We start from the raw sequence: 21227 nt of genomic DNA on the forward strand, positions 1-21227 counted from the left end.
GCAGATCCTCAGATAAGGACTTTCATGTAAGATACCTGTCAACAACAAAAATCGGCAATTATGCACGGCGATGCTCCGCCCCCCCCCCACTACCACTTCTTCATAAGACACCCGAGGAACGCGACATCAGCTGTGAAACGAGTGGCGCAACTGGGAAAGGAAACTGCAGGCGCCGCGTCTGTGCTCGGGATTTACTCCGCGCTCGAGTGACCCGGGACACCGCAAGAGAAAGGTGTGTGATGGGTTTGGGGGTCTGGGGCAGGGGCTTCATCGTCATCTTAACAGTAATCGGAAGGCGCTATATAAGACGCATTATTAATGATGATAATTATAATACTGGGAAGGTGCTATATACAAATGTATTATTATGATTATTATTATTATTATTATTATTATTGAAGGCTACATACAATGTATCATTATTAATAATACTTATATTGATGGGAAGATGCTATATCAAACTTTATTATTACGATTGTGGGAAGGTACTGTATAAACGTATTGTTATGATTAATAATAATAATAACAACAAACAGTTCATTGTTATCTGCTGGCCGGAATGTGTTCAATTCACTTAGAAACTGTCTTGTATCGTGTATTTTAAAACAATTTTGAACACGCAATATCGTAGTTTATCCTCAGAGCTAAAGCCGCTGATGTATTTAGTTTTGTTTCCTCGTTTAACGATTTTTTTCCCGCGATCTTAGACTGGATATACAGGTGTAAGGATAATTCTTTCTTTCTTTCTTTCTTTCTTTCTTTCTTTCTTTCTTTCTTTCTTTCTTTCTTTCTTTCTTTCTTTCTTTCTTTCTTTCTTTCGTTTGCGCTTCACTTTATTTGTTTCCCGTTCTGCACACACGGCATGCTGAATTTGATGTCACCGTCTTGCCTTCCTAATTCTCCAGTCCGCCCTTAGGACTTGGATTATTTTCGGTGTGTTATGTATATATATATTGGCTTTATTATAAAGCGCTTGCTCAAGAAACTTTGCAGGTTCCTTCCTGCAATTTGTGGCGCTTCTTTAAACTCCTCAAGGGTCCCTGCCACTTGCCACGCATTTCTCGGCTCCCTTTTTCTAGCTTTGCTCCTTCTGCGCTATTATGGGCTGCACGTTACGTTCGACGATCGGGTGATCTGCCGTGAGGTTTCTTTATCTATCTGGCAGGTGATCAACTAAGAGTGAAAGTCAGAGGTGATCCCGGTGCCTTTTCATCTAAACGCCAACAACACGAGCATAAGCAGACGTCGCTATCCCGCTACCCGACACTCGAAGACCCTCACTTTTGTGATCACAAATCCACTCGATCAGTCGGCCCGCGTGGCACTGAAGACGCCCGGTCTGTCCCATGGCGATGCACTAAAGGGTGCCCGTTCATTATAAGCGAACCAGTGTGTGCTGGCACTGCTTTGCAGTTCATTAAATGCACACATTACTGTAAATCAATATTAGTATATTCTCTTTTAGTGATGCCAGTTTTCCGTTTATTTGTTTACATATCACACGTTATGTGGTCTGTGGTGGGTTGGCACTCTGCCTGGGATTGGTTCCTGCCTTGTGCCCTGTGTTGGCTGGGATTGGCTCCAGCAGACCCCCCGTGACCCTGTGTTCGGATTCAGCGGGTTGGAAAATGGAGGGATGGATGGACGTTATGTGGTAACGCAAAATACCGAAGGAAACTGTGGTACCCGTGAAAACCGACATGGACTCGCGCAGACAGGGAGGCGAACGACTGCGCCATCTTTATCCAAATCCAACTGCAGTCAGGTCAGTGGCCGGGCAGTCGAACCAGCGGCGTTGTCTTCATTGTCTCGGGCCAGCTTTTGGTTAGGAAGTGGGCAACAGGGGCGACCACCCCGGGCCCGCACATCGCTGCATGTACCTAACTCCCCCTTTCAAACACATTTATCATTCGCTTTCTACACGTTTGTTTTTAACGCTTTGTCAAGCCACACACTGTCGCGTTTTCCATCCCACAACCCAGAGGGAAAGAAGGTTCACGACACGCGTGTGCTTCGTGTGTTTGCGCGGCCAGAGCGTAAAGCGGCCAAACCTGCCTGGCATCTTATGCTGCACCGGGCGATTGTTCAAGGCACGGATGAAGACTTTTATGTTTCATAAACAATGCAGACATTTGATTTGAGTTGTAATCCACTGATGGCACTGCATCATCCAATGCGTCTCATGACTAATATATAAATAAATACAACTCAAGAGCGCCTCGCAGTTAGCAGACCGGTCTGGGTTGGCTTCCCGGTCCTCCCTGCATGGAGTTTGCATGTTCTCCCCGGGTTTCCTCCCAGTCCAAAGACATTCAGGTCAGGTGCATTGGCGATCGTCAATTGTCCCGTGTGTGTGCTTGGTGTGTGTGTGTGTGTGTGTCCTGCAGTGGGTTGCCGCCCTGCCTGGGGTTTGTTTCCTGCCTTGCGCCCTGTGTCGGCTGGGATTGGCTCCAGCAGATCCCCGTGACCCTGCGTTCTGATTCAGCAGGTTGGAAAATGAATGGATGAAGAATCATCATTTTCATCATTTGTACTGTCAAAGGGTAACTCTATCTGAAAATAAAACGGACACCTTAATGCGCTTATCTCTCGGGACATTGATAGAAATGTGGAATACATTTTTACATTTCGTCTACCTGACTCAGGCCGTTTAAAGGAGGCTTCAAGGGCACTGCCCTGATCTTGAACGTCCAAAACTGGTAGGAGACTCTGAAGAGACCACTAGTATGATCTTCATAGAGTGCCTGACTAGATCTCTGGACCAGGATCACAGTTGGATCCGCCCCGCTGGGTGGGTGTGTGTGGGTGTGTGTTGTAATCGTTGGCAGACAGCAGCGGGCAGGCAGCTTGGCATTCCTGCTGCACTGCTGAGGTCCGGTCCCATTTGTCAGCTCATGGAAGTTGTTGTTGCTTTTTCTGTTTAAGTGCCATTCTGGTTTTATGACAGACGACTCTCTGCTGGGGCATTTTGGTAGAATGAGGCCATAAACTAGAAAAGTGATTTTAGTTAACATTGTGCCTTCATGCAGTCCTGAATATGCACAGATGTGTCAGATTTGTGTATCGGTGACAGGGACAAACCTTGGTGGAGACAAACTGCCTGTAGCTGCTGTGCTTGGTGCCAGCTAGAACTGGCATATTTTCACTGACGTCTTGTATTTCGTGGGCCATTTGTTTCTGCCCATCAGTACGCTGCCATCTGTGTTTGAATGACTTTTAGTAAGACGGTTGGCTGTGTGCATGGAGTGCCAGTTGTGCTGTGTTTCTGTTCCTGTTCTTCTTGAGGCTTTTGTCCCGTTCAACTTTATTTTAAGTCGACTTGTCCTACTGAGGCATGATGTGTTTCCCCCACAGCCCACTGACATGACTACCACTTTCATTTCTGATTGTAAATTGACTGGCATCCTGCGGAGGGTCATTTGTTAGTTTAGTTTATTTATTTATATAGCGCCCTTCACAGACAAAAGGTCACAGTGCGCTGAACAGCAAATACAGTACAAATACAACAGTTAAAAACAATGAATAAACAAACTGGGACTATTCAGCACTGACTAAAAGCTTGTTTAAAAAGAAATGTTTTTAGTTGTTTTTTAAAAGAATTAAGAGACTCGACTCCACGCAGACCACAAGGCAGGCTACTCCATAGTCTCGGTGCCACAGACTGAAAGGCACGATCCCCGCGGGTTTTTAGCCGAGTGCGTGGGACAACGAGAAGGCCCTTTTTGCCCAGATCTTAGAGTCCGGCAAGCTGTATGGCGTTGGAGCAGGCTGGTTAGGTCCTCAGGAGCTTGTCCATGCAAAGCTCTGAAAGTATGTACCAAAACTTAAAAATGAATTCTATAAAACACTGGGAGCCAGAGCAGTGTGTGCAAAATGGGGGAGATATGATTTGTGCCCCACGTGCCCCATTTTGCCAGGCACACCTCACTTCAGGTACACAGGATGAGTCACAGCTATGAACAGTGAGCATGTGTGGGCAGAAGATATCCTTGATAGGATTTGAAGCCATTAACCACTGTGCCATTCAGCCATCTGCCAGCCTATGGTTTAAATGAATGGGTGGAATTTTCAAAAAGTAGACAAGGGTTCAAAGCAGAAAACTGACCTGCTGGGGGCACCAGGGCATCCCAGAAACTAGTGATGGGCAGGCAAAGCCCCTTGAAACTTATGAAGTTTCTCCCAAGTGCCCTCACCCTTGCTGATCGCATAGATTGCCCTAAAACACTGAAAGCCCAAGAACACCCTGTGTGTGTCATTTTGATCTCATGACAATATCACATTGTCATTAGCCCTGAAGATGTCATTTGTTGCCTGGACTCTCGCTCCTCACTATTTTAGGTCACTCATAATCCTTTGAAGGTCCGCTTGTTGCCACCAGACTAGTTGGACTTAAGCTGAGTTTTTGGCAAGCTTGTTATTTACCTGGGATCCCCTAAACCTGGCACAACAGCTGCTCATTTGTGTGATGGAATGCCAACTAATACTGCTAGCAAGTCATCATCCAGGATTCTGAAACCTGTCACCGCCATCATGATAGCGATGTCAACGACAAGACCCCATTGACTCTCAGCGAGGCACGGCGGTACATACATAAGGGTGGTCTGTCAGTTCTGCGATCCAAATTCAAAGAGTTAGGTGGTAAGCTGAGGAGCAGAACTGACAAGGTAGTCTTCTCTGAAGTTCTGCCAGTGCCACACGCCAGTCCAGGTAAGATTGAGGAGATTAGATGGCTTAACGCATGGCTCAAATCTTGGTGCAGGGTAGAAGGGTATAGGTTTATGGGGCATTGGGACTCCTTTTGGAACAGATGGGACCTGTTCCGCCGTGACAGGTTACATCTGAACTGGAGGGGCACCAATGTATTGGGGAGGCGTATGTGTAGGCTAGTCGAGGATTGGGAGGGCAGGGAGTTTAGGACAGCCAGGTTTAGATCTATACATAGAAGAACAAACAATGGTGTAGAAACAACAATGCACAGTAATGTAAATTCTAAGCAAACATTTAAATGTAGAAGGAGTAATACATTAAAAATAGCTTGCCTTAATGCTAGAAGTATCAAAAATAAGGTAAGTGAGTTGGAGTTGTATGTAGCAGAGCATAATTATGATATTATAGCAATAACGGAAACCTGGCTAAATAACAAAGATGGGGATGAGTGTAACATAGAGGGATACACATTTTTTAGGAAGGATAGACAGAACAGAAAAGGAGGTGGGGTTGGTGTTTATGCCAAACAGAATTTAAATGTAAGTCTTCTTCAGTTGGATGATGAGCCCCATCGTAGTGAGGACATCTGGCTTCACCTGGAAAATATTAGGGAAAGAGGTCTTATTTTAGGAGTGTGTTATAGACCACCCCATTCAGACAATAATTTCAACACACATCTTTTTAGTAATATCAAAAAGGCAAGTTTACAGGGAGATATTATAGTCATGGGGGACTTTAATTATCCAAATATTAACTGGGATAACCTTACAGATGGCGGAGTACAAGAGCAGGAGTTTTTAGAAGTAATCAGTGACTGTTTTTTAACACAGCATGTTAAAGCACCAACATGGGGTGAAGCCTGTCTGGATTTAGTATTTTGTAATAATCAGGATAGAATTGAGGGTGTAGAGGTGATTGGACCACTAGGGTCACGTGACCATAATGTAATACAATTCTCAGTATTTTGTAAGAGTGCAGATGCAAAGACTAAAATTGTTAAGTTGAACTTTGGTAGGTTAATTTTGAGCAGATGCGACAAAGTCTAAGTAGGGTACACTGGGATAAGCTTTTAAGTGTGGAGACAGTCAAGGAGCAGTGTAACAGGTTTAAAAATGTTTGACATGTAATGCAGGACAGATACAGACCTAAATTTGGAATTAATAGGATACTAAAAAAAACTCCACGGTGGATTAATAAAGATTTAAAAAAGAAGTTGCAAAGGAAAAAACTGCTTTATAAAGCATATAAGACTAATGAGTGCAAAGTGAATTGTAGAGCGTATGAGAACATGAGGGCAACCATTAAGAAGGATATCAGGAAGGCTAAAAGACAGTCAGAGAGGAATATAGCAGATAAGGCGAAAGACGACCCTAAGAGATTCTTTCAGTATTTTAGTAGTAAAAGAACAGTCAAGGAGGAGGTCAAGTGCATCAGGAATAGTAAAGGGGAATGAAAAGATAACCTCAGAGCAGTAACAGGGACTACTAAGGAGGTACTGAGGGATTTGGAAATTGTAGCGGGAGAAGTACTGCTCAGATTAAATAAGCTGAAATCGAACAAATCACCAGGACCAGATAATATTTATCTTCGTGTTCTTAAGGAGGCTAGTGAGTACATATATAAACCCTTGAGACATATTTTTAGGAAGTCACTGCACACTGGAGAGATTCCGAAGGACTGTAAAATGGCAAATATCATCCCATTATATAAAAATGGTGACAGGGCAGATCCAAGAAACTATAGGCCAGTAAGCTTAACATGCATCACAGGAAAATTAATGGAAGGAATTATTAAGGATAAGATTGAGCAACACCTGGCAAAGACAGGAGTTATTCTGAACAGTCAGCGTGGGGTCAGAAGAGGGAGGTCGTGTTTTACTGACATGCTGGAATTCTATGAGGAGGCAACAAAAGGATACGATCAAAGTGGAGCAGATGAGATTATTTATCTGGACTTTCAGAAAGCATTTGATAAGGTGCCACATGAGAGGTTGGGCATCAAACTAAAAAAGGTGGGAGTTCAGGGTGATGTAACATGATAGTTAGAATTGTATACTAACCCTCACCTATTCTGTTTCTCTTCTCGGTAATGAAATGTGGCACTTGGTGCCACGGCCCACCTGCCAAGTTGTTTTGCCTGCCTAAGGTAAAGTCATCCCTGATGGAGGATCGCAGGAATCGTGGGAAAGAGGGGTCCTGTCATCGGATTGGCTGGCCCAACACTGTTTCAGCCGTGGAATGGCCAAATGGGGGAGGCAGCTTGATGGATGAGGTCTCCAGGAGTCTAAAATTATCCAAATCTTATTATGTGATATCATCTTCTGTTAAATTCTGCTCCGTACTTCTAAAAAATTTTTATTTTTTATTTTTTATTGAGGATTTGTTCTGTTCTGTGTATTGTATTGTATTGTATTGACCCCCTTCTTTTGACACTCACTGCACGCCTAACCTACCTGGAAAGGGCTCTCTCTTTGAACTGCCTTTCTCAAGGTTTCTTCCATTTTTTCCCTACATGTTTTTTTTTTTGGGGAGTTTTTCCTTGTCTTCTTAGAGAGTCAGGGCTGGGGGGCTGTCAAGAGGCAGGGCCTGTTAAAGCCCATTGCAGCACTTCCTGTGTGATTTTGGGCTATACAAAAATAAATTGTATTGTATTGTATTGTATGTTTGTAGATGGGTGCAGAATTGGCTCAGACACAGGAAGCAGAGGGTGATGGTGCGAGGAACTTCATCAGAACTGGCCGAAGAGTGGTGACCAGCAGGGGTCAGTGCTAGGGCCGCTGCTATTTTTAATATGTATAAATGATTTAGATAGGAATATAAGTAACAAGCTGGTTAAGTTTGCAGATGATACCAAGATAGGTGGATTAGCAGATAATTTGGAATCTGTTACTTCATTACAGAAGGACTTGGATAGCATACAGGCTTGGGCAGATTTGTGGCAGATGAAATTCAATGTCAGTAAATGTAAAGTATTGCACATTGGAAGTAAAAGTGTTAGGTTTGAATACACAATGGGCGGTCAGAAAATCGAGAGTACACCTTATGAGAAGGATTTAGGAGTCATAGTGGACTCTAAGCTATCGACTTCCCGACAGTGTTCAGAAGCCACTGAGAAGGCTAACAGAATGTCAGGTTATATAGCGCCTTGATGTGTGGAGTACAAGTCACAGGAGGTTCTGCTGAACCTTTATAATGCACTGGTGAGGCCTCATCTAGAGTTCTGTGTGCAGTTTTGGTCTGCAGGCTACAAAAAGGACATAGCAGCACTAGAAAAGGTCCAGAGAAGAGCGACTGGGCTGATTCCAGGGCTACAGGGGTTGAATTATGAGTAAAGATTAAAAGAGCTGAGCCTTTACAGTTTAAGCAAAAGAAGATTAAGAGGTGACATTATTGAAGTGTTTAAAATTATGAAGGGAATTAGTGCAGTGGATCGAGACTGTTATTTTAAAATGAGTTCATCAAGAACACGGAGACACAGTTGGAAACTTGTTAAGGGTAAATTTCGCACAAACATTAGGAAGTTTTTCTTTACACAAAGAACGATAGAAACTTGGAATAAGCTACCAAGTAGTGTGGTAGACAGTAAGATGTTAGGGTCTTTCAAAGCTCGACTTGATGTTTTCCTGGAAGAAATAAGTGGAGAGGACGGGTGATCTTTGTTGGGCTGAATGGCCTGTTGTTGTCTAGAGTGTTCTAATAAGCCACCAGTGATTCCTTCTTATGTGTCAGCTTTCTCATGTCATGGAGATCTTTGCTGTGAGGCACTGTGAAAGATGAATATGTTTCCATCAGTTGCTCTAATTGGCAAATAGAATTGTAATAGCGTTTGGTGAAGGCACTTGTGGAGCCTGGCACACATAAAGAGTTTGGAGAATGCGCCTGGAGCAGGCCTGAGTAACAATGACACATTACAAGTTCCAGCACAAGAGAAAAGTATGGGATGGGATTTCCTTTATTGTTAGATAACTGGCTCCACACTTCTGGACTCCAACTTTAATTCAATATCAAAAGGTTTGAAACAATGACATTTGGAACTTTGGACATCATCAGTCACGTCGCTGTAAGACACAGCTACAAAAAGTAGGCTCCATTAAAACGGTATGAGCTTCGAAACCTTCCTGTCAAACATCCAATCCCTACCAGAACGATTATGTGGACGCAATTAAAGAAAGCAAGTGAAGTGCCAATATGGAAGTTGAGCCGAGCGCCCTAATACCGCACTGTTCATTGTAGGGTGCGACAGACGAGCAGCCATAACCTGCAGACCACCCAGTAGTCAAAGCCCATTGCTTTCTCATTTATGCCAACAAGTAAACCACTCAGATATGAAAAAATGAACCAAAGCAGAAGAAGACAGGCATGGCATCTAAACTGGTACTTGCTGCTTAGCATGGCATTGTGCCCACAACAGATTCTAACAATCAGATAGCGAATGGTAACAGAGAGAGATGGCTGTGGGTGGGACCCTCAGATGACAAGGAGCAGACACATTATTGGTACATTCCGGCATGGCATACTGGAGAAGACCCATCATGGTCTACTGTCACTGCACTCCACATTGGTGGATGTTTCTTCTTTCTTGTGGCACTTCTGTGGCACTGTGACAGAGGCATAGGCTAAAAGCCCAATCTTGTGACTTGGTTGCCCACCTCACACTTTTCAAACTCAACCCAATGACCTCAGCATTTCCGTTTTTTTTGCAAAGACTTCCCAGCATGCTGGCTGCTCTGCCAGTTCTGTCAACAGTTCACATTCACAAGCAGACATGCTGATGTGGCTTTTCTACCATCATGATGGTGAGTATCCTATCGAGTACACTACTTTACTTGGCATCAACATTACAAGGGAACAGCGCCAAAGAAAACAGAGTCAACATTTATAAAATGATATTAAAAAGAGGTGCCAGTCACTCGACCTGCCATCTTTGGTGACTTTACAAGGCCCCGTTGTCTTAAAGGAATCTGTCCTTGGCTGTGGTCTTTATGGCTGTTTTTGAGGTCTTTCTGGGCTGACTGTAACAGCAGGCTCTTGATGGTCCTGCCAGTTTATCGCTGGACCTTTGATCTGATCTACTCGAGTTTCATTACCTGGTCTTCTGGAAGTGATCGCCTTTTCACCAAGTCCATCAGCCTCATGAAATTGTCACTTCAAAGAGGTCAGTAGCAGCGCCAATTCTGTTTGATGGGGGGGGGGGTCAAGGAGGTTTGAAGGCCTGAAGTCAACGCAGAGCCATCAGCCTTATGCTTGCTTCCAGGATGACCCCCCCATATCCAAAGATCCCCACCTGCCAATAAGTACCTTTGGGCCCTGCTGCCACTCTGCAGAGATGTTTCTTCTCCTACCTTATCATATCCTGCGACTCACAATCTGAGACCTCTCTAATGGTGGACCCAGCTGTACCCTAGTGTCATGGTAATCCAGACACAAAGCACCTCTGGGACACCAGGAAGGCTACAGATGTTCCAGAGTCCTGTTCCTGGAGTGTCCCCTGGTTGTCCCAAATGTTCTGTTTCCATTAAGAACTACACAAACACTCCATGATCCCTCGCAGGAGTCTGACCAACGTTGGCAGTAATTGGGACATGAAGTTTAATCCCAAAAGAACCTCCCAGTTCTGTTTCCTACCCATTTGGACATTTCAACGGACGCCAACCCATCTGGAAAGTGTAGAACAATTACAGCTCATAGCAGAAGCCTGCACTCTTTTAGACAGTGAATGGGGTCTCCATCTTTCTTCTTTTCTTGTTTATTCCACTCAAGCAGATGCAGACGTGTCACAAAGACTTGAGTTTTCCTCAGTTGGTGAATCGTCCTATAAAGCCTGGGCTGAGTGTCCCTGCTTAAATCCTCAGAATCTAAAAAGTGATTGAACCACTGGAGAAGTGAGAAAATGGCATTTTAAGATAATGCCCAGGCAATGCCACTGTGCCAGGCAATGTGGTAAGGAAGTCCACAGTAAGAAGAGGGAATGCATCAGAGGGTGTAAACCTAATTGTTCTGTGAAGTTCCTTTTGATGATCTCCTCTGTTAGTGTAAAACTCTGAGACCTTTGGACCATTTTCTCTGCTTCTCTGCTGGCTCAGTTTTCAGAATGGAGGATGTGATTTGTGGTAGAGAGTCCAGCCCCTCTCAAGGAGTTTGGCTCCAGAGTCCAAGCTGTGTGTCGAGGTGAGTCCGACTATATCTAGCCGGAACCTCTCAACTTCACGCACAAGCTCAGGCTCCTTCCCCTTCAGAGAGGTGACATTCCACATCCCAAGAGCCAGATTCTGTAGCGGAGGATGGGACCGCCAAGGTCCCCGCCTTCGGCCACCACTCAACTCACACTGCACCCGATCTCCTTGGCCCCTCCCATAGGTGGTGAGCCCTTGGGAAGGGGGACCCACATTGCCTCTTCGGGCTGTGCCCGGCCGAGCCCCATGGGTGCAAGCCCGGCCACCAGGCGCTCGCCATTGAGCCCCACCTCCAGGCCTGGCTCCAGAGGGGGGCCCCGGTGACCTGCATCCGGGCAAGGGAAAATGCCGTCCAAATTTTTTATTCATCATAGGAGGTTGTGTTGAACCGCACTTTGTCTCATCCATCACCTAGGACCAGTTTGCCTTGGGTGGCCCTACCAGGGGCATAAAGCCCCGGACAACAGAGCTCCTAGGATCATTGGGACACGCAAACCCCTCCACCACGATAAGGTGGCAGTTCAAGGAGGGGAAGATGTCTTGGACACTCGGGTGAAGAGAGGGGCGGAGCTGTCAACTGATCACCACCTGGTGGTGAGTTGGCTCCGATGGTGGGGGAGGATGCCGGTCAGGCCTGGTAGGCCCAAACGTGTTGTGAGGGTCTGCTGGGAACGTCTGACAGAGCCCCCTGTCAGAAGTAGCTTCAACTCCCACCTCCGGCAGAACTTCGACCATGTCCCGAGGGAGGTGAGGCACATTGAGTCCAAATGGGCCATGTTCCATGCCTCTATTGTTGAGGCAGCTGACTGGAGCTGTGGCCGTAAGGTGGTCAGTGCCTGTTGTGGCGGCAATCCCCGAACCTGTTGGTGAACACCGGTGGTGAGGGATGCTGTCAAGCTGAAGAAGGAGTCCTACCAGTCCCTTTTGTCCTGTGGGACTCTGGAGGCAGCTGATAGGTACCGGCAGGCCAAGCGGAATGCGGCTTCGGTGGTTGCTGAGGCAAAAACTTGTGCATAGGAGGAGTTTGGGGAAGCCATGGAGAACGACTTTCGGACGGCTTCGAGGAGATTCTGGTCCATCGTCTGGCGTCTCAGGAAGGGCAAGCAGTGCAGTGTCAACACTGTAAATGTGGGGATGATGCGCTGCTGACCTCGACTCGGGACACTTTGGGTCGGTGGGGAGAGTACTTTGAAGACCTCCTCAATCCCACTAACATGCCTTCCAATGAGGAAGCAGAGCCTGGGGACTCGGAGGTGGGCTCTCCCATCTCTGGGACTGAGGTCACTGAGGTGGTCAAAAAACTCCTTGGTGGCAGGGCCCCGGGGGTGGATGAGATACGCCCAGAGTTCCTCAAGGCTCTGGATGTTGTAGGGCTGTCTTGGTTGACACGTCTCTGCAACATCGCATGGACATCAGGGACAGTGCCTCTGGATTGGCAGACCGGGGTGGTGGTCCCCCTCTTTAAGAAGGGGGACCGGAGGGTGTGTTCCAACTACAGAGGGATCACACTCCTCAGCCTCCCTGGAAAAGTCTATTCAGGGGTTCTGGAGAGGAGGGTCCGTTGGATAGTCGAGCCTCGGATTCAGGAGGAACAGTGTGGTTTTCGTCCTGGTCGCGGAACAGTGGACCAGCTCTACACCCTTAGCAGAGTCCTGGAGGGTGCATGGGAGTTCGCCCAACCAGTCTACATGTGTTTTCTGGACTTGGAAAAGGCATTCGACTGTGTCCCTCGGGGAATCCTGTGGGGGGGTGCTCCGGGAGTATGGGGTACCGGCCCCCCTGATAAGGGCTGTTCAGTCCCTGTACGATCGGTGTCAGAGCTTGGTCCGCATTGCCGGCAGTAAGTCGAACCCGTTTCCAGTGAGAGTTGGACTCCGTCAGGGCTGCCCTTTGTCACCGATTCTGTTCATAACTTTTATGGACAGAATTTCTAGGCGCAGCCAGGGCGTTGAGGGGGTCCGGTTTGGTGGACTCAGGATTGGGTTGCTGCTTTTTGCAGATGATGTTATCCTGTTTGCTTCATCAGGCCGTGATCTTCAGCTCTCTCTGGATCGGTTCGCAGCTCAGTCTGAAGCGGCTGGGATGGGAATCAGCACCTCCAAATCCAAGACCATGGTCCTCAGCTGGAAAAGAGTGGAGTGCCCTCTCAGGGTTGGGAGCAAGATCCTGCCCCAAGTGGAGGAGTTCAAGTATCTTGGGGTCTTGTTCACGAGTGAGGGAAGAATGGAGCGTGAGATCGACAGGCGGATCGGTGCAGCGTCCACAGTGATGAGGGCTCTACATCGGTCTGTCCTGGTGAAAAAGGAGCTGAGCTGTAAGGCAAAGCTCTGAATTTACCAGTCGATCTATGTTCCTACCCTCACCTCTGGTCATGAGCTATGGGTAGTGACCGAAAGAACAAGATCGCGAATACAAGCGGCTGAAATGAGTTTCCTCCGCAGAGTGTCTGGGCTCTCCCTTAAAGATAGGGTGAGAAGCTCAGTCATCCGGGAGGGGCTCGGAGTAGAGCCGCTGCTCCTCCGCATCGAGAGGAGTCAGATGAGGTGGCTAGGGCATCTGATCAGGATGCCTCCTGGACGCCTCCCTGGTGAGGTGTTCCGGGCACGTCTAACCGGGAGGAGGCCCCGGGGAAGACCCAGGACACGCTGGTGGGACTATGTCTCTCGACTGGCCTGGGAACGCCTTGGGATTCTCCCGGAAGAGCTAGAAGAAGTGGCCGGGGAGAGGGAAGTCTGGACATCTCTGCTCAAGCTGCTGCCCCCGCGAACCGACCTCGGATAAGCGAAAGAGGATGGATGGAGGATGTGATTTGTGGTCTCCATCCTTTGAAATTTACATTTTGAACCATTTTTTGAATTTTCCTTTTCATTAATGTTTCTGTAATAAGTATTTTTATTATGTGGCCAGGTTATGCGATGGTTTTTCCTTCCCATTTTGCCAATAATTATAACATGTCCAACCTTATGTGCTGGAGCACTCTGTGACCTCCTCTGTGACACCTAAAATGACAAGTGCTCCTCTTCCTCCTTTTCAGAGCATTGAGCTGCATATCGACAGGACTCCTCTGGAACAATGGAGACAAGAGTCCGACTGCTGCTGGTCCTGATGTCCTCAGGTGAGTAGGGATGATTTGGCTCTGCTCTGCTCAGCCCAGGCTGCTGCCAACACCTAATGCCACGATGAACTTCACCTTGGAGTGTGAGGGTCTGAAATTGAAATGAAATCAGGAGACATTAGACATTCATTGTGAATAAACAGCGGAGCAGAGCTGAGAGTCACAACTGATAATAAGCAGGGCTGCACGACATAATGAGGACCATTGATGACAGGGACATGTGACACACATGACATTGCAGATAATTGGGGGGAGGTGGGCAAGGTGTTCAGGATGGAGTCAAACATGGGCATATATGTTACAAATAAAAACAACATCATTAAAGAAAGGAAAGTAAAAAAGAAACAAACAGATTTAGGGGAGATAAATAACATCAAACAGAGAAATTGAAAAAACAACATGAAATCAAATAAAGAAAATTGTGTTTCATTTCACAGTTATGATGGGACAATTGTCAACAACCGGAGAAGGAACTGCATCATCTACAACCTTCACTACATCAGCAATTAAAACACAATCACCTTCAACAACATCAGGTACAACAAGAACAGTAGAAGTAAGTATAACAACATCAGAGGTGACACAAACAACAGTAGGAAATCCCACAGCAACACCATCACCACAAACGTCTACATCTCAAACAACACCAATAACAAATAGAACCTCAACAACAAACAACACAACACCAACTTCAAGACAAGGTTTAACAACAACAATGGAATCAACAACTTCTACAACAGAAATGACTTTCACATCACAAAGCACTACAACCACCGATACTCCAACAACAACTGAATCAACTACCGTTGCCCAAAGTAGTACAACAGGTGAAACAACAACAACACCACAAACTAACTCAATAACAGAAACAACTGTTACGGAAAAGAGTTCAACAGCAGCAACAACAGAGTCACAAACTACTGTAACAGAATATACTACTACATTAGTACAACCAATATCTGAAACAACTTCTACTGCTAAAACTACAACAACTAAACAACAAACGTCCACAACAACAGACACAACTACTTCAGTCCAAAGTACTACAGCTGCTGTAACAACAACAACACTGCAAACCACCTCAACAACAGAAAAAAATATGGCTACCCAAAGAATTACAACAGCTGAATCAGCACCAACATCACAAACTTCCACAACAATACAAACAAATACCGTTACCCCGAGTAGTACAATAGCTGAAACAACAAAAACAGCTCAAATTTCCAAAACAATTATAGCATCTACCGCTACACAAAGTACTACAACAGGTGAAGCAAAAACAACACCAGAAACTTCCATAACAATACAAACAGCTACACCTGCCCAAAGTAGTACAACAGCAAAAGCAACAACAACACCACAAACTTCAACAAAAATTCAAACAACTACCACAGCCCAAACAAGTGCAATAGCTGAAACAACAACAGTACCGCAAATTTCCACAACATTAGAAAAAACTACAGCTACCGAAACTACAACAGTTGCCAAAACAATAAAACCTAAGAATACCACAAAAATAGAAACAACTACTGCTACACAAAGAAGTACAACAGCTGAAGCAACAACAATACCACAATCTTCCACAACAACAGAAACAACTACGGCTACCATAAGTACCACAACTGCTGAAACAATAACACCTCAATCTTCCACAACAATAGAAACAACTACCACTGCCCATGCAACAACAGCTGCTGAAACAAGAATACCAGAAACTACAACAACAACAGAAACAACTATGGCTACCATAAGTACCACAACACCTGAAACAACAACACCACCACCTTCCACAACAATAGAAACAACTACCACTGCCCAAACTACAACTGCTACTGACACAACAATAGCACCACAAACTACCACAACAACAGAAATAACTAAAACTACACAAAGTAGTACAACAACTGAAGCAGCAACAATACCAGAAATTTCTACAAAAATAGAAACACCTACCACAACCCAAGGTACTGCAATAGCTACAACAACAACAGGTCCTCAAACTTACACAACAATAGAAACAACTACCACTGCACAAACTACAACAGCAGCTGAAAAAACAATAACAACACAAACTACATCAAAAACAGAAATAACTACTGCTACACAAAGTAGTACAACACATGAAGCAACAACAATACCACAATCTGCCACAACATTTGAAGCTACTACCATTACCACAAGTAGTACAAATGCTGAAACAACAACACCTCCAACTTCAACAACAACAGAAACAACTACGGCTACCATAAGTACCACAACTGCTGAAACAACAACAACACCACCACCTTCCACAACAATAGAAACAACTACCACTGCCCAAACTACAACAGCTACTGACACAACAATAGCACCACAAACTACCACAACACCAGAAATAACTACTGCTACACAAAGTAGTACAACACCTGAAGCACCAACAAAACCACAATCTTCTACAACAGTTGAAACTACTACCATTACCCCAAGTAGTACAAATTCTGAAACAACAGCATCTCCAACTTCCACAACAACAGAAACAACTACAGCGACCAATCCTACAACTGTTGCTGAAACAAGAATACCAGAAGCTTCAATAACAACAGAAACAACTATAGCTTCCATAAGTACCACAACAGCTGAAACAACAACAACACCACCACCTTCCACAACAACAGAAACAACTACCACTGGCCAAACTACAACAGCGGCTGAAATAACAATAGCACCACAAACTACCACAACAACAGAAATAACAACTGCTACACAAAGTAGTACAACACATGAAGCAACAACAATGCCACAATCTGCCACAACATTTGAAGCTACTACCATTACCACAAGTAGTACAAATGCTGAAACAACAACACCTCCAACTTCAACAACAACAGAAACAACTACGGCTACCATAAGTACCACAACTGCTGAAACAACAACAACAACACCACCTTCCACAACAATAGAAACAACTACCACTGCCCAAACTACAACAGCTACTGAGACAACAATAGCAACACAAACTACCACAACACCAGAAATAACTACTGCTACACAAAATAGTACAACACCTGAAGCACCAACAAAACCACAATCTTCTACAACAGTTGAAACTACTACCATTACCCCAAGTAGTACAAATTCTGAAACAACAGCATCTCCAACTTCCACAACAACAGAAACAACTACAGCGACCAATCCTACAACTGTTGCTGAAACAAGAATACCAGAAGCTTCAATAACAACAGAAACAACTATAGCTTCCATAAGTACCACAACAGCTGAAACAACAACAACACCACCACCTTCCACAACAACAGAAACAACTACCACTGGCCAAACTACAACAGCGGCTGAAATAACAATAGCACCACAAACTACCACAACAACAGAAATAACAACTGCTACACAAAGTAGTACAACACATGAAGCAACAACAATGCCACAATCTGCCACAACATTTGAAGCTACTACCATTACCAAAAGTAGTACAAATGCTGAAACAACAACACCTCCAACTTCAACAACAACAGAAACAACTACGGCTACCATAAGTACCACAACTGCTGAAACAACAACAACAACACCACCTTCCACAACAATAGAAACAACTACCACTGCCCAAACTACAACAGCTACTGAGACAACAATAGCAACACAAACTACCACAACACCAGAAATAACTACTGCTACACAAAATAGTACAACACCTGAAGCACCAACAAAACCACAATCTTCTACAACAGTTGAAACTACTACCATTACCCCAAGTAGTACAAATTCTGAAACAACAGCATCTCCAACTTCCACAACAACAGAAACAACTACAGCGACCAATCCTACAACTGTTGCTGAAACAAGAATACCAGAAGCTTCAATAACAACAGAAACAACTATAGCTTCCATAAGTACCACAACAGCTGAAACAACAACAACACCACCACCTTCCACAACAACAGAAACAACTACCACTGGCCAAACTACAACAGCGGCTGAAATAACAATAGCACCACAAACTACCACAACAACAGAAATAACAACTGCTACACAAAGTAGTACAACACATGAAGCAACAACAATGCCACAATCTGCCACAACATTTGAAGCTACTACCATTACCAAAAGTAGTACAAATGCTGAAACAACAACACCTCCAACTTCAACAACAACAGAAACAACTACGGCTACCATAAGTACCACAACTGCTGAAACAACAACAACAACACCACCTTCCACAACAATAGAAACAACTACCACTGCCCAAAATACAACAGCTACTGACACAACAATAGCAACACAAACTACCACAACACAGGAAATAACTACTGCTACACAAAGTAGTACAACACCTGAAGCACCAACAAAACCACAATCTTCTACAACAGTTGAAACTACTACCATTACCCCAAGTAGTACAAATTCTGAAACAACAGCATCTCCAACTTCCACAACAACAGAAAGAACTACAGCTACCCATCCTACAACTGTTGCTGAAACAACAATATCAGAAGCTTCAACAACAACAGAAACAACTATAGCTTCCATAAGTACCACACAAGCTGAAACAACAAAAACACCACCACCTTCGACAACAATAGAAACATCTACCACTACCCAAACTACAACAGCTGCTGAAACAACAATAACACCACAAACTACCACAACAACAGCAATAACAACTGCTACACAAAGTAGTACAACACATGAAGCAACAACAATACCACAATCTGCCACAACATTTGAAGCTACTACCATTACCACAAGTAGTACAAATGCTGAAACAACAACACCTCCAACTTCAACAACAACAGAAACAACTACAGCTACCATAAGTACCACAACTGCTGAAACAACAACAACAACACCACCTTCCACAACAATAGAAACAACTACCACTGCCCAAACTACAACAGCTACTGAGACAACAATAGCACCACAAACTACCACAACACCAGAAATAACTACTGCTACACAAAGTAGTACAACACCTGAAGCACCAACAAAACCACAATCTTCTACAACAGTTGAAACTACTACCATTACCCCAAGTAGTACAAATTCTGAAACAACAGCATCTCCAACTTCCACAACAACAGAAACAACTACAGCGACCAATCCTACAACTGTTGCTGAAACAAGAATACCAGAAGCTTCAATAACAACAGAAACAACTATAGCTTCCATAAGTACCACACAAGCTGAAACAACAAAAACACCACCACCTTCCACAACAATAGAAACAACTACCACTGGCCAAACTACAACAGCGGCTGAAATAACAATAGCACCACAAACTACCACAACAACAGAAATAACAACTGCTACACAAAGTAGTACAACACATGAAGCAACAACAATGCCACAATCTGCCACAACATTTGAAGCTACTACCATTACCACAAGTAGTACAAATGCTGAAACAACAACACCTCCAACTTCAACAACAACAGAAACAACTACGGCTACCATAAGTACCACAACTGCTGAAACAACAACAACAACACCACCTTCCACAACAATAGAAACAACTACCACTGCCCAAACTACAACAGCTACTGAGACAACAATAGCACCACAAACTACCACAACACCAGAAATAACTACTGCTACACAAAGTAGTACAACACCTGAAGCACCAACAAAACCACAATCTTCTACAACAGTTGAAACTACTACCATTACCCCAAGTAGTACAAATTCTGAAACAACAGCATCTCCAACTTCCACAACAACAGAAACAACTACAGCGACCAATCCTACAACTGTTGCTGAAACAAGAATACCAGAAGCTTCAATAACAACAGAAACAACTATAGCTTCCATAAGTACCACACAAGCTGAAACAACAACAACACCACCACCTTCCACAACAACAGAAACAACTACCACTGGCCAAACTACAACAGCGGCTGAAATAACAATAGCACCACAAACTACCACAACAACAGAAATAACAACTGCTACACAAAGTAGTACAACACATGAAGCAACAACAATGCCACAATCTGCCACAACATTTGAAGCTACTACCATTACCACAAGTAGTACAAATGCTGAAACAACAACACCTCCAACTTCAACAACAACAGAAACAACTACGGCTACCATAAGTACCACAACTGCTGAAACAACAACAACAACACCACCTTCCACAACAATAGAAACAACTACCACTGCCCAAACTACAACAGCTACTGACACAACAATAGCAACACAAACTACCACAACACCAGAAATAACTACTGCTACACAAAGTAGTACAACACCTGAAGCACCAACAAAACCACAATCTTCTACAACAGTTGAAACTACTACCATTACCCCAAGTAGTACAAATTCTGAAACAACAGCATCTCCAACTTCCACAACAACAGAAACAACTACAGCGACCCATCCTACAACTGTTGCTGAAACAACAATATCAGAAGCTTCAACAACAACAGAAACAACTATAGCTTCCATAAGTACCACACAAGCTGAAACAACAAAAACACCACCACCTTCGACAACAATAGAAACATCTACCACTACCCAAACTACAACAGCTGCTGAAACAACAATAACACCACAAACTACCACAACAACAGAAATAACAACTGCTACACAAAGTAGTACAACACATGAAGCAACAACAATACCACAATCTGCCACAACATTTGAAGCTACTACCATTACCACAAGTAGTACAAATGCTGAAACAACAACACCTCCAACTTCAACAACAACAGAAACAACTACGGCTACCATAAGTACCACAACTGCTGAAACAACAACAACAACACCACCTTCCACAACAATAGAAACAACTACCACTGCCCAAACTACAACAGCTACTGACACAACAATAGCACCACAAACTACCACAACACCAGAAATAACTACTGCTACACAAAGTAGTACAACACCTGAAGCACCAACAAAACCACAATCTTCTACAACAGTTGAAACTACTACCATTACCCCAAGTAGTACAAATTCTGAAACAACAGCATCTCCAACTTCCACAACAACAGAAACAACTACAGCGACCCATCCTACAACTGTTGCTGAAACAACAATATCAGAAACTTCAACAACAACAGAAACAACTATAGCTTCCATAAGTACCACACAAGCTGAAACAACAAAAACACCACCACCTTCGACAACAATAGAAACATCTACCACTACCCAAACTACAACAGCTGCTGAAACAACAATAACACCACAAACTACCACAACAACAGAAACAACAACTGCTACACAAAGTAGTACAACACA

General features: G+C 44.3%; 1 protein-coding gene and 1 long non-coding RNA gene across 2 annotated transcripts in view; both read left to right on the top strand.

Annotated features, from left to right (window-relative positions):
• The window catches only part of LOC114643124 (mucin-2-like), a 256765-nt gene that overhangs the window by 176630 nt on the left and 58908 nt on the right, over positions 1 to 21227 (top strand). The gene's annotated exons all lie outside the window — the stretch shown is intronic.
• LOC114667661 (uncharacterized) lies at positions 134 to 14503 on the top strand. The gene is made up of 3 exons (XR_007933835.1): positions 134 to 232; positions 13914 to 13994; positions 14432 to 14503. It is a non-coding gene; the product is annotated as an uncharacterized LOC114667661 (long non-coding RNA).

Source organism: Erpetoichthys calabaricus, chromosome 17 (genome assembly GCF_900747795.2).
Source record: "Erpetoichthys calabaricus chromosome 17, fErpCal1.3, whole genome shotgun sequence".
In the NCBI taxonomy this organism is placed as follows: Eukaryota; Metazoa; Chordata; class Cladistia; order Polypteriformes; family Polypteridae; genus Erpetoichthys; species Erpetoichthys calabaricus.